The sequence below is a fragment of the Mus pahari genome, chromosome 11 (genome assembly GCF_900095145.1).
Source record: "Mus pahari chromosome 11, PAHARI_EIJ_v1.1, whole genome shotgun sequence".
Taxonomy (NCBI): Eukaryota; Metazoa; Chordata; class Mammalia; order Rodentia; family Muridae; genus Mus; species Mus pahari.
In genome coordinates this window covers 52,112,864-52,124,510 of record NC_034600.1, presented here as the reverse complement: position 1 = coordinate 52,124,510, position 11,647 = coordinate 52,112,864, and positions in this window count along the sequence as shown.

Here is an 11,647-nt window from a genome sequence, read left to right as displayed (position 1 = left end):
ACCACATGGTGGCTCACAACCATCTGTAATGGAATCTGATGCCGTCTTCTGGTGTGTCTGAAGACAGCGACTGTATATTCACATACATAAAATAAAATAAGTCTTAAAAAATAAAAATAAAAACACCAATGGTTTAAAAAAAAGGTCACTGCCATCATATTAATTTTCAGCATTAGTTATTAACCTCATAATATTTAAATCATATTCCATTTGGCCCCCACCCACAACACCTATCCAGAGCAATCTAATTGACTTATTACAATGGTCTAACCTTGGTAAATGTTACACTGAATAGCTCTTCCAAGAAAAAAATATTCTGAGGATCTGAAAAATTACACAGTTTGCTTCCTGGTGATATGATTAATGCCTTGATCAGCTGGGGAAGGAAGGAGTCTGTTCAGTTTTTGCTTCCAGGTCACAATTCATCACTGAAGTCAAGGTGCAGCGTCAAACAGGAACTGAAGCAGAAATCATGAAGGGACTACTCCTATAGTCGCACTTTCTAGCTTATTATTCTGCTTATGCTTCCCCTAGCTCCCCCGCCCCACCCCTTTGGCACAGCCCAGGACTACCTACTCAGATACGGCACTTCCCCCAGTGACTGGGCCCTCCTGCATCAACTACTAATCAAGAAAATCCCCCCACATACAGGAGCACAGGCCCACTTGATATGGACAGTTCCTCAAGTAAGATTCCTTCTTCCTGTCTGACTCGAGGTTGTTCCAAGTTAACGATGAGAACTAACCAGGAGAATTCGCCTCTTATCAACTTGACATCCAAGCACATCGCTTTAAGGCAGGACCTTTCCTTTCTTGTCTGTACCCAAGATCTGATGTTAGTATAATAATATGAAACACAGTCCAATTTTAAAGGTCCCACAGTCTTTATACTTTTCAACAGTTTAAAGTTCACTGTTAAAGTCCAAATCTCTTATCTGTGGACGCCTGTAAAAATCAAAAGTTAAATCTTCTGTCTCCAAAAAAGAAAGAACCAGGGAATAATAACAAGCATACCTAATTAAAACCCAAATCCAGAAGTGTAAATGCAAATCTTGTCTGTCAGTGTCTACCATCTTAGACTCCCTCATGACCTCTGGCTTCCAAAGAGTTTGGATGGCCCCATTTCTCCAGCTTTGCCATCGCAGCAAACACAGCTTGTCCTGTACACTAAGCTACCTGCATTTCACTCATGCAGCTCTCCTTGGCAGGTGCCCCACAATCTTGGCAGAGTCCATGTGTTCTGGGGTCTCCAAGGCACCTGGAGCTGACCTTTAATCCCTGGCTTCTCCTGGCCTCACCTCAGCAACTCTGTCCTTGAACTGGCACCTCGGGAGTGATTCTTATGCATTTCCATGTTTGGCCGCCATTTTGACCCCATCGCCTTGACTCACTTGGACTACAGTTTCTGCATGGCTGACGCTGAGGAAATACTTCACAGAAGATTTTACCTCAATAAAGCTGATCCCTTACTAACAAGAGGTGATTTTTCAGCCCCAGCTGCGCAGCAGCATCCATTGTCCAAGTAAAGTTCGTCTGTCCGACACTGGTCTTTTGTTAACCATAGCTGCTTCCTTAGCACCCTTTGAGTAAATAGTCTACGTAGGCAAGTTACTACTGTACACTGTGGAAAGATTATCCTTGTTTTGTTCAAATAATGATTTCTCTGCCCCCATATCTGGTTGCAATCCTTATTCTGAGAATGTCCTGTCTCTATGTAGTATAAATATTGCTCCTCAATTATTCTCTGATTGGTCAATAAAGCTGATTAGCCAGTGACTGGGCAGTGGAGAGAATAGGGCTGGAGTTCCTCCCAGCCAGGAGAGGGAGACAAGGAGGAGAGTAAACTAGATGGGGATTCCCCACGGGGAAGGAGTCCCCGAGACACCTGGAGCCCAAAGAGCCAGATCAGTCCTAAAGTGCAAGGATTGCTAGGAGTTAGCAAGATTAGTTTAGAGGATCAAAATGGGGTAATAGTGCTCAGCCGTTGTGCCCTTAAAGCTTGTTAAATAAATATAATAGCCCAGTCTCAATTAAGTCGCAATTATTTGGGAACCACTAGCTAGTCCAGAAAGAGTTCTCATTTTCCTCTAAAACTTCAGAAGCCTGGTGTACATTGTCTGTATTGTCCTCAACATTCTCATCTCCCAAGCTCTCACGCAAACAGCCCATTACCCTCTGAGCACTCAATGGTGTTTCCAGCTCAAGACTCCAACTGTTTTACACCACCACCACCCCAGAAATAACATGTTCAGTTTCATCAATCAACACTCCACCAATGGTACCAATGTTTGTTTTAGTTACTTTCCTGTTGTTCTAATAAGATGCCCTAACAAAAGCTTGGATTATAGTACCATCTTGATATCCTGATGGGGACAGCATGGCAATGGGCAGAAGAAGAACAGTGTCAGGAGCAGTAAGCTGGCTGACCACATTTCATCTACACAGGAAGGAGAGAGAGAGAGAGAGAGAGAGAGAGAGAGAGAGAGAGAGAAGAGAAGAGAAGAGAAGAGAAGAGAAGAGAAGAGAAGAGAAGAGAAGAGAGGAGAGGAGAGAGAGAGAGAGAAGACTATACATCTTTAAATCCTGCCACCAGGGAAGAACTTTCTCCAGCAATGCTCCTGAAAGTTCTATAACCTTCCCATAGAGGAGTACCCCAACTATGGACCAGGTATTAAAATGTATAAAAGCTGTTTCAAATATATATATATATATATTCATAGTTAGTTGTTTTTTTTTTTTCTGCAACAAAAGCACCATATTCAAAAAGCAAGTTGGGAAAAGGTTTATTTGGTTTATACTTCCCAGATCATAGTCCAACACTGGAGAAAGTCAGAGCAGGAACTCAAGTAAGGCAGGAACCTGGAGGCAGGAGCTGATGCAGAGGCCATGGAGGGGGTGCTACGTACTAGCTTGCCTCCCCTGGTTCGCTCAGCCTGCTCTGTTAGAGAACCCAGGACCACCAGTCCAGGGATGGCACCACCCACAATGGGCTGAGCTCTCCCCATTGATCACTAATTAACAAGCTGCCCTCCAGCTGGATCTCATGGAGGCATTTCCTCAATTGAGGCTCCTTCCTCTCTCATGACTCCAGCTTGTGTCAAGTTGACACGCACAAAAGCAGCCAGTTCATATAGTTTTTATTTCATCAGTAACTCACACAGTACAAAACAAACAAACAAACAAACAAACAAAAACCCTAGATACATAAAGATTTGGGTGCTTTTATATTTTCATCAGGAACTTTCTTTCCTTTTCTTTCTTTCTTTCTTTCTTTCTTTTTTCTCGAGTCAGGGTTTCTCTGTGTAGCCCTGGCTTTCCTGGAACTCACTCTGTAGACCAGGTTGGCCTCGAACTCAGAAATCTGCCTGCCTCTGCCTCCCAAGTGCTGGGATTAAAGGCGTGGAGTGTCTGCGGAAGGAATCGTGGGATAGTCTTTGTCTCTGTGGTTTAAGCTAGCATGCTTGCTTGATGAGTGAGGTCTACCAGGTAAATATGGAGTTACCCTGAACATAGTTAAAGGTTTACAGAAAACGTTTAGTGTTTGAGATCAGCAAAGGAGCAGACTGGTCACGGTTGTGCAGCGTTAAATATGAGTCTGAGGCTGAGATGCTGGCCAAGCAGGAACTTGTTTGTGTAAAGGAGCAATTGCACTAAGAAAGGCAGATGTGCCTGGCATGTTTCATGTTAGCCTCTGAGTTGGAAAGTAAATTAGATACATGAGAGGGAGAGGGAGAGGGAGAGGGAGAGGGAGAGGGAGAGGGGGAGGGACAGGGACAGAGAGAGGGAAGTAGACCTCTCAGGTCCAATATTTTGTAGAAAAAGAAGAAAAAGTCTGTGATCCACTGTACAGAAGGGGCCTGAGGTGGTTTGTGAAGGGACTCCAGCCCAAGCAGGACAAGCATGGCTCTGGCAGGCCTTGCCCTTCTCCTGCATCCCTTCTTCCTCACTAGAAACCATTAGCATACATTCCTGAAACTAGACTCCCAAGTCTAGTCCCTTGTTTGGCCACTTCCTCTTTCGGAGGCGGATTATCAAGGTCTAGCTATCAACGTGTTGAAGTCCAGCAATCAAAAGCCCACTTGTGGGCTAGAGAGATGGCTCAGTGGTTAAGAGCACTGCCAGCTCTTCCAGAGGTCCCGAGTTCAATTTGCAGCAGCCACATGGTGGCTCACAACCATCTGTCGTGAGATCTGACGCCCTCTTCTGCTGTGTCTGAAGACAGCTACAGTGTACTCACATATAGAAAATAAATCTTAAAAAAAAAAAAAAAAGCCCCTTTGTGGCTAACTTATTTAACATGCCCAATCAAAATTAATCACCTCATTCTCACTCGGGGGTGTCCCCTTTTATCTTTATAAATTGCCATTTGCCTATGGGCCTCATCTGTCTTGTCCCTTGTTCCTCCTGGGGACAAATACCCCTTCCCTGTCTCTGTTGTCTTTCTCCTCTTTGTCTCTTATCCCTTGCTCTTTGCCCCTTTGAGGAAAATAGGTCTCCTTTGTGCTGAAAATTTGGCTTTGGGGTGCCTTGAGCCAATAACGGTTCCTTCAGTTTGAATAGGGATGTCCTCAATAGGCTCACATTTTTAAATACTTTGTCATCAGAGAGTAGCACTACTTGAGAAGGTTTAGGTGTGGCCTTGGAGTAGTGTGGGTTTATTGGAGGAAGTGCAGCATGGTGTGTTGTAGGGTATTTCATCACACTGTGAACCCCGAGATTGTTGTTTACTGGGAATTATTTCTAGTTGTGGTGTGGCTCTGTTCCTAGCACACGCCTTTAATTCCTCTGCTGGAATACAGACGTGCCCTTAGGACAGACCTTTACAATCTTCTCTAACAAGGAAGGTAAAGTTAATGTGTAGAAGGAAGCACCCATGTTTGAAAGTGCCGTCTAGATGAATGGCAGACAAAGTGATGAATCAGAGAAATATTTGGCAGAATGGGATATGCCCAACTTTCATCAGGAGAGGAAAGGGAAGCTACTTAATAGAGCAATGCAGAAAGAGAGAGAAAGAGAGAAAGAATGGCAGTTTTACTGGGACAGATGTACAGGGACAGGTTACAGAGAAGACAAGCTAGACACAGGTGAAGACAGAACAAGCCAGAGAAAGAGCAGCCGGATGATTAGAACATTTTGCCACAGTTAACATGAGGCCAAGCAGAGCAATTCAGGAGAAACTGAGAGAAGCCAGATTGAATCAGTCACCTTGGAGAGGAGATTCAGCCAGAACAGCTGAGTTGAGCAGCCAGCCAGAGTTCAGAAGAATACAAGAAAGGGTGAGCTTACTCAGAAGTAAGTCTCAAAGGCTGAAAACATTCTAACCTTAGATAAGATTGTAAGGAGGCTAGAAGCTTCCAGGATTAGTCATAGGTTAGCAGATGGAGGCAGTAAACCTCAGAGATGAAAATTACTTCAGTTGAATAAAAGATAACTTTTTACAAGTGGGGATGGGGTTTAAAAAGTCCCACGAGCCCCAGTGTCTCTTTCAGCCTATAAATGAGGGTATAGATCTCAGCTGCTTCTCCAGCACCACGCCTGCCTGCCCCCATGCTCCCTCTTTTGAGGATAATGGACTAAGAGACTCTAAAATTGTAGTCAAGTTCCCAGTTAAATGCTTTCCTTTATAAGAGTTGCTGTGGTCATGGTGTTTCTTCACAGCCATAGAAGTGATGACTAAGACTGGACGCTTACAGTAATCCAGTACAAGAAACCACAGTGATTGGGAAATAGTGCTTACATTGCTGGAACTAGAGGAGACTTTTTGTTTTGTTTTGTTTTTTGGGTTTTTTGTTCGAGACAGGATTTCTCTGTACAGCCCTGGCTGTCCTGGAACTCATTCTGTAGACCAGGCTGGCCTCGAACTCATAAATCTGCCTGCCTCTGCCTCCCAAGTGCTGGGATTAAAGGCCACCACTGCTAGGGGAGACTTTTAAACAAGCAATGAGAGAGCCTTTCACAGCAGGTCTGCTGCATAAAAGGGAGTTCACATCTGGCATTGTAAGCCAGGATAGACACCTGTGGCTGGGGGTGTCATAGGACCCCCTGGGGAAGGAACCTGTATTGTTCTCCTAGAGGGATATGGTGTCTGTCAGACTGCTTTCTAAGGACAGTGTCATAGATCACTGCTGATATCAGCCTCAACATCACAGATGCTCTTGAGAGCAAGCGACTTGTGCCTGTGGTGCAGTGGACCAATTCTTAGTCAAAGGTGGACATGCTTAGTTTCCCCTCCAAGGCTCAGGGATCATTGTGGAAGAGGGCACAAATAGAATGCAAGAGCCAGAGGAAGGGGTGGGGTGTCATGTGACAGTTTCCTCCCAGGATGAACTATTCCATCCTGCAGGAGAGCCCTTTTAAGCACAGAAGTAAACAACTCAAAAAATCTCCAGGAAGTCCCTGAATCTAACTACATTCACTAGGTTCCTGTCTGAGTAAACTATAAAATGTGAGAGTCCCTATCAGAAGAGCCAGGCAAACTTCAGACAGAGACCATGTGAGCTGTCTAGAAGAGGTTTGGACTAGAGTCACTTGGAAAGGACATCCTCCAACCTCTTAACCTTCCTGTAGGCTGTACAGTGTTGTCCAAATCCCTTGCTTTTGTGAGCTGTCATGCATGCTGGAGTTGGCCTTGGTGATACAGCTGTGTTGGAGTCACTTCTGCTTCTGTAAGTAACCAACCCCTCACCACTACTCCTGAAACTAACACCAATAAAATTCATGGGTTCACCAAGCTGGACTTGGCTGATACCTGTACTTCCGTTTATTGTGGTTTTCCTAACTTGGGTGAGTAGACATGTGTGTTGTGCCTCCCTCAGAAAAGTTTTGTCATACAACAGAGCAGAAGCAAAAACGTCCTGCAATAAACTTCCACATACAGGCTTTTTTTTACTATTACTATTTTTTTGAGTAGATAGTTTAGGAACTGCTGGGTCTGTTTAGCTGTATAAAAAGCAGTCTTTTTCAGTGTGCCTACAACCTGTTATGTTTCCACCAGCACTGAATGAGTACTCCAGTTGTTCCTTGTTATCACTTACTGTGAGGATGATCCCATTCTCCATAGTACTATTTCACTGTGGTATAATTTACATTTCCCTAGTGTCATGTGGCAGTTTGAAAGACCCCCCATAGACTCATATATTTGCATACTTGGTCCTCAGTTGGTACAACTGTTTGGGAAGGATTAAGAGGTGTGGTCTTATTAGATGAAGTATGTCGCTGGGGGCCAGTCAACTTTGAGTTTTCAAAGGCCTATGCCATTCCTAGGTAGCTCTCTCTTTGCTGCCAGCTTGTGGCTCAGGATGTACGCTCTTAGCTACTGTACCAGCACCATACCTGCCTGCCTGCTTCCATGCTCCCATTTATGATGGGCAAGGAAGAACTCATGCTCTGAAACTGCCAGCCTCCAACAATTCTTCTAAGTTGCCATGATCATGATGTCTCTTCACAGCAACAGAAGAATAGAGAAGTAACCAAGCCAGGACAGTGGCACACACCTTTAATGTCAGCAACCAAGAGGCAGAAGCAGGTGGATCTCTGTGAATTTGAGGCCAGGCTGGTCTACATAGTGAATTCTAGAACAATCAGGGCTTTATAGATTCTGTCTCAAAAAAACCCCAACATATATACATATATGTTATGTATATATGTATTTGTGTGTATATATGTGTGTATATGTATATATATATATATATATATATATATATATATGTACATGTATGGCTCAGAAAAACAATGTTACATATTATATTTGATATATATTGCATATTGTATATAACATATATAGCCACAATATGCATATTACTATCATATATTAATATGTAATATATATCATGTACATATATTTTATATCTATAGAAGATATACAGATAATAGGGTTATTTGTTGTTTTCTGGGGTTTTGTCTTTATCAGGGTTTAATATATCTCAGGCTGGCCTCAAACTTACTAGGTAGCTAAGGATGGCCTTCATATTCTTCCTGGTTTTCCTACTTCCTCTCCCAATTGTAGGATTAATGGTCTATGCCACAATATCTAGCAATTCTTTCTTTTTTAATTTATAAATTTTGTTTTAACCAGTTTTGTTGACTGTAATTTTGTTTTACACATGACTTGGGCTTACCCATAACCACTTCTCTCACTTTATCTCTTGGTTCACTAACATATCCCCAGTCTAACATCAGTGTCCAATATGTACATAACATTCAATATATATCTATAATAGAATCTTATTCATTGAATGCACATTTACTTGAGGGACTTTGTTAACATAAGCTCCTCTGGAGAGCTAAGCTGCTCTTACTGTTCTGATTCAAACAACCGTGTACACCCACAGGGCCATGGTCTGTTATGCAGCTATGGTCAGCTTCTGGCCCCTGGACCACATGTGTCCCGGTATAGTTATGAAAGGGGCACAATACTTTTATTGATGTTGTCATGTGACAATGTCAACAGACTGGATACTCATGGGTGGCAAATAGCCTAGATTGACAAGTGACTTCATCAAGTTAAATGATACCTTTCTATAGAGTTCCAGGGTAGCCAAGGCTATACAGAGAGACCCTGTCTTGACTAAAACAATCAAAAATGACATCTTTCACCAGGCAGTGGTGGTGCACGCCTTTATTCCCAGTACTTGGGAGGCAGAGGCAGGCGAATTTCTGAGTTCGAGGCCAGCCTGGTCTACAGAGTGAGTTCCAGAGAAACCCTGTCTTGAAAAAAACAAAACAAAACAAAAAACCCAAAAAACAAAACCAACCAAAAAACGAAAAAAAAAAAAAAAAACCAAACAAACAAAAAAATCTTTTAGCATTCTCTCTCCTTGCTATCAACACAATACTCATTTTCCAGAATGATACTATATGATTGCTAATATATACAAACTGTTACAGTAAGCCAGTCAGTATGCTTTATTCTCACAGCGATACTTTGAAATAAAGGTGCACATGAGGTATGGCAAAAGTCATCACTCTACAAGATAAAAAGTACAAAGATCTCCGAGCTTACATGAATTAATACAGAAGCTAGTAATTTTTATTTATAATCTTATGTGCTTAATACAGTGTTGCTTGTTTTTCCAAACAGGTCTTTCCAGTCCTTTCTATGTGCTGGGATTCATGTGTGCCAACACATCTACTACACTATTCCTGTTGAAGAAAGTGTTATCAAATGACCAAACTCAAAGTTCTAAACTTAATGTTGAGGTTCGCATTCCTTGCTTGGGTAGCAAGCAACCATATGAGCACTGGAATCTAGTCAAAAGGGAGATGTGCTGATGGTGTCAAGTATATTATGGTTTTGTCACCTAGTAGGAAGAAACAAACCTAAGATGTCTCAATTTTTATGCCAATTGTGAGGTGACACATGTTGGCTACATTAGTTTAATAAATTACAGTTTTACATTTTAAATGTGTCTACAAGAAAATGTAAAACTACATACTTGATTTGCAACTCATTACATTTCATTCTTAATATTTGCCATTTCTGTATTCATAGAATATGTACATGCCATATTTGTGTACAGAGCAGTCTGAGGGAATCCCCTTTCTGCCCCACTAGGCCTAGAGCCTCCTGGCAACTACCTTAGCTTTCAGCCTCCCTAGGAACGCCCGTTACAGACGTGTGTCACCGACTCTGGCTTTTTACTGACTTGGTTGCTAGCTATTGGACTCTGCTGGGCAGGGTGTCTCCTCTTTACTACTTGCTGCACCATCTCTCTGGCCCTCAGATTGTACTGCACCTAGACAATGCTGGTCTACAATACTTTCAGGACAGTTTAGTCAAGCCAACTAAGTTTTACTCAGAGCCCTGTTGTATTCTAATGGGAATCTGCTTCTCACATTTCCAGTCTAAGATCAAAGTCCTGGCAGGCTATGCCAGGAGAGGGCCCAGTCTCTTCTTTTAAAGCTCCATACCTTGATACTGAATCTCCATGAAGGCTGTATTCAGAAATTGAGGTTGTTTTTCATTTTTATGCAAGGTGATCAAGAAAGGGTAAGTTTGCTGTGACCATAACTATTTTGAAATGGCTTGTAATTTGAGTAGTTCAGACTGGTTCTCTCCTGCCTCACAAAAAGGCAGGTTCCCTTGCTCACACTATTTTGAAATGGCTTGTAATTTGAGTAGTTCAGACTGGCTCTCTCCTGCCTCACAAAAAGGCAGGTTCCCTTGCTCGCGCATGCGCGCTCTCTCTCAATCTCTGCATGCACGTGCTTTCTCTTCCAGACCCCTGTGTCTCCCTCTGCATGGTGACTTCATTGGCTCCCTCCTGTGTAGTAGAACTATCGGGCACTCATGATTCACCTCTTTATGGGCAGGATTTTTCGGAAAACAGGGGTTTTTCTTCCTGCTCTATTAGACCCATTGTAGTTTTCTGTATGAACATATGAAAAAGCCCCCAATTCCTGAAAATACATAAGCATGTATCACCATGGCCCACTTTGCTGCTTTAGAAAGTGTTAGCACAATGCTAAAGTTACATATGTGAATGGTGTCGTTCACCTGCTCCATGGTTTATTTGCAGCACGCCGTCTCAGGATTCTTGTGATTATAAATCACTGTGCCATGCTGTTCTCTCTGGAGCTAGCTGTCTCTAATAGAATAGTACCTAGCAGCTTCCCGCTTCCTCTCATACCTTAGGGATCTGCGTGTCCTCTGAGGGCTGCTGCTCTTGCTATGCCTTCCCTACTCCCAGAAGTCCAATTATAAGCTGCTTTCTACTAATAACTGTTCGCTACCATGCCAGTTCAAGTAACTGGTCTAACTTGAGAAAAGTAGACCTTTCTCCTGGACCCTGCACTGAGTGCTGGTGGTCAGTGAGCTTTTTCCTCATCACAGCTGGCCCAGATCAACTTTTGATCACAACAGAGGAAGCAAAAGGGAGAATTAGAGGTCGGCAAGATAGTAAATGTGTCACCAAGCCTTTGTACTTCCTTGGAACTCACTTGTCCTGACCTTTGTGTCCACACGCATATACACAGGAATGGAAAAAGAGCCCCTGGGGCCATGAGACATTTCAGAGGTGACAATTTCAGCAAAGCTGGCAACTTGCCTTGGTTACTTAGCATGCACTGCGAGTTTGACATATTACTCCAGACTTACAAACTGAAAAAAAACAAACTTTTGAAGATTATCTAAAATAGTAATGAAGTATGATTTCTGCTTAGTTTATGCATATGAACGCTTTGCTTGCGTGCCTATGTATACCACGTGTGTCTGGCCCAGGGTAGTAAGAGGGTGTTAGATTCCCTAGAACTAGTCAAGGTTGAGAAATACCATGTGCACACTAGGAATTGAACCTGGGTCCCCCTTAACTTGAGCCTTCTCTCCAGCCCCTCAGCTCAAGCGTCTAAGCACTGCCCTATGTGTGGAAGAGGTTCATGCCTATAATCCCGGTCCCAGGACAGTTATGACTAGTGAAACCTTGTCTTGGAAAAAAAGAAAATTAAAGGTCATGCACTGGAGAGATGGCTCAGTGGTTTAAGACCATTGACTGCTTTCCCAGAGGTCCTCAGTTCAATTCCCAGCAACCACATGGTGGCTCACAACCATCTGTAACGGGATCCAATGCCCTCTTCTGGTGTATGAAGAAATCTGCAGAGTGCTCAAATAAAATTTGTACATACATCTTAAACCCCAGCACTTGAGTAGCAGG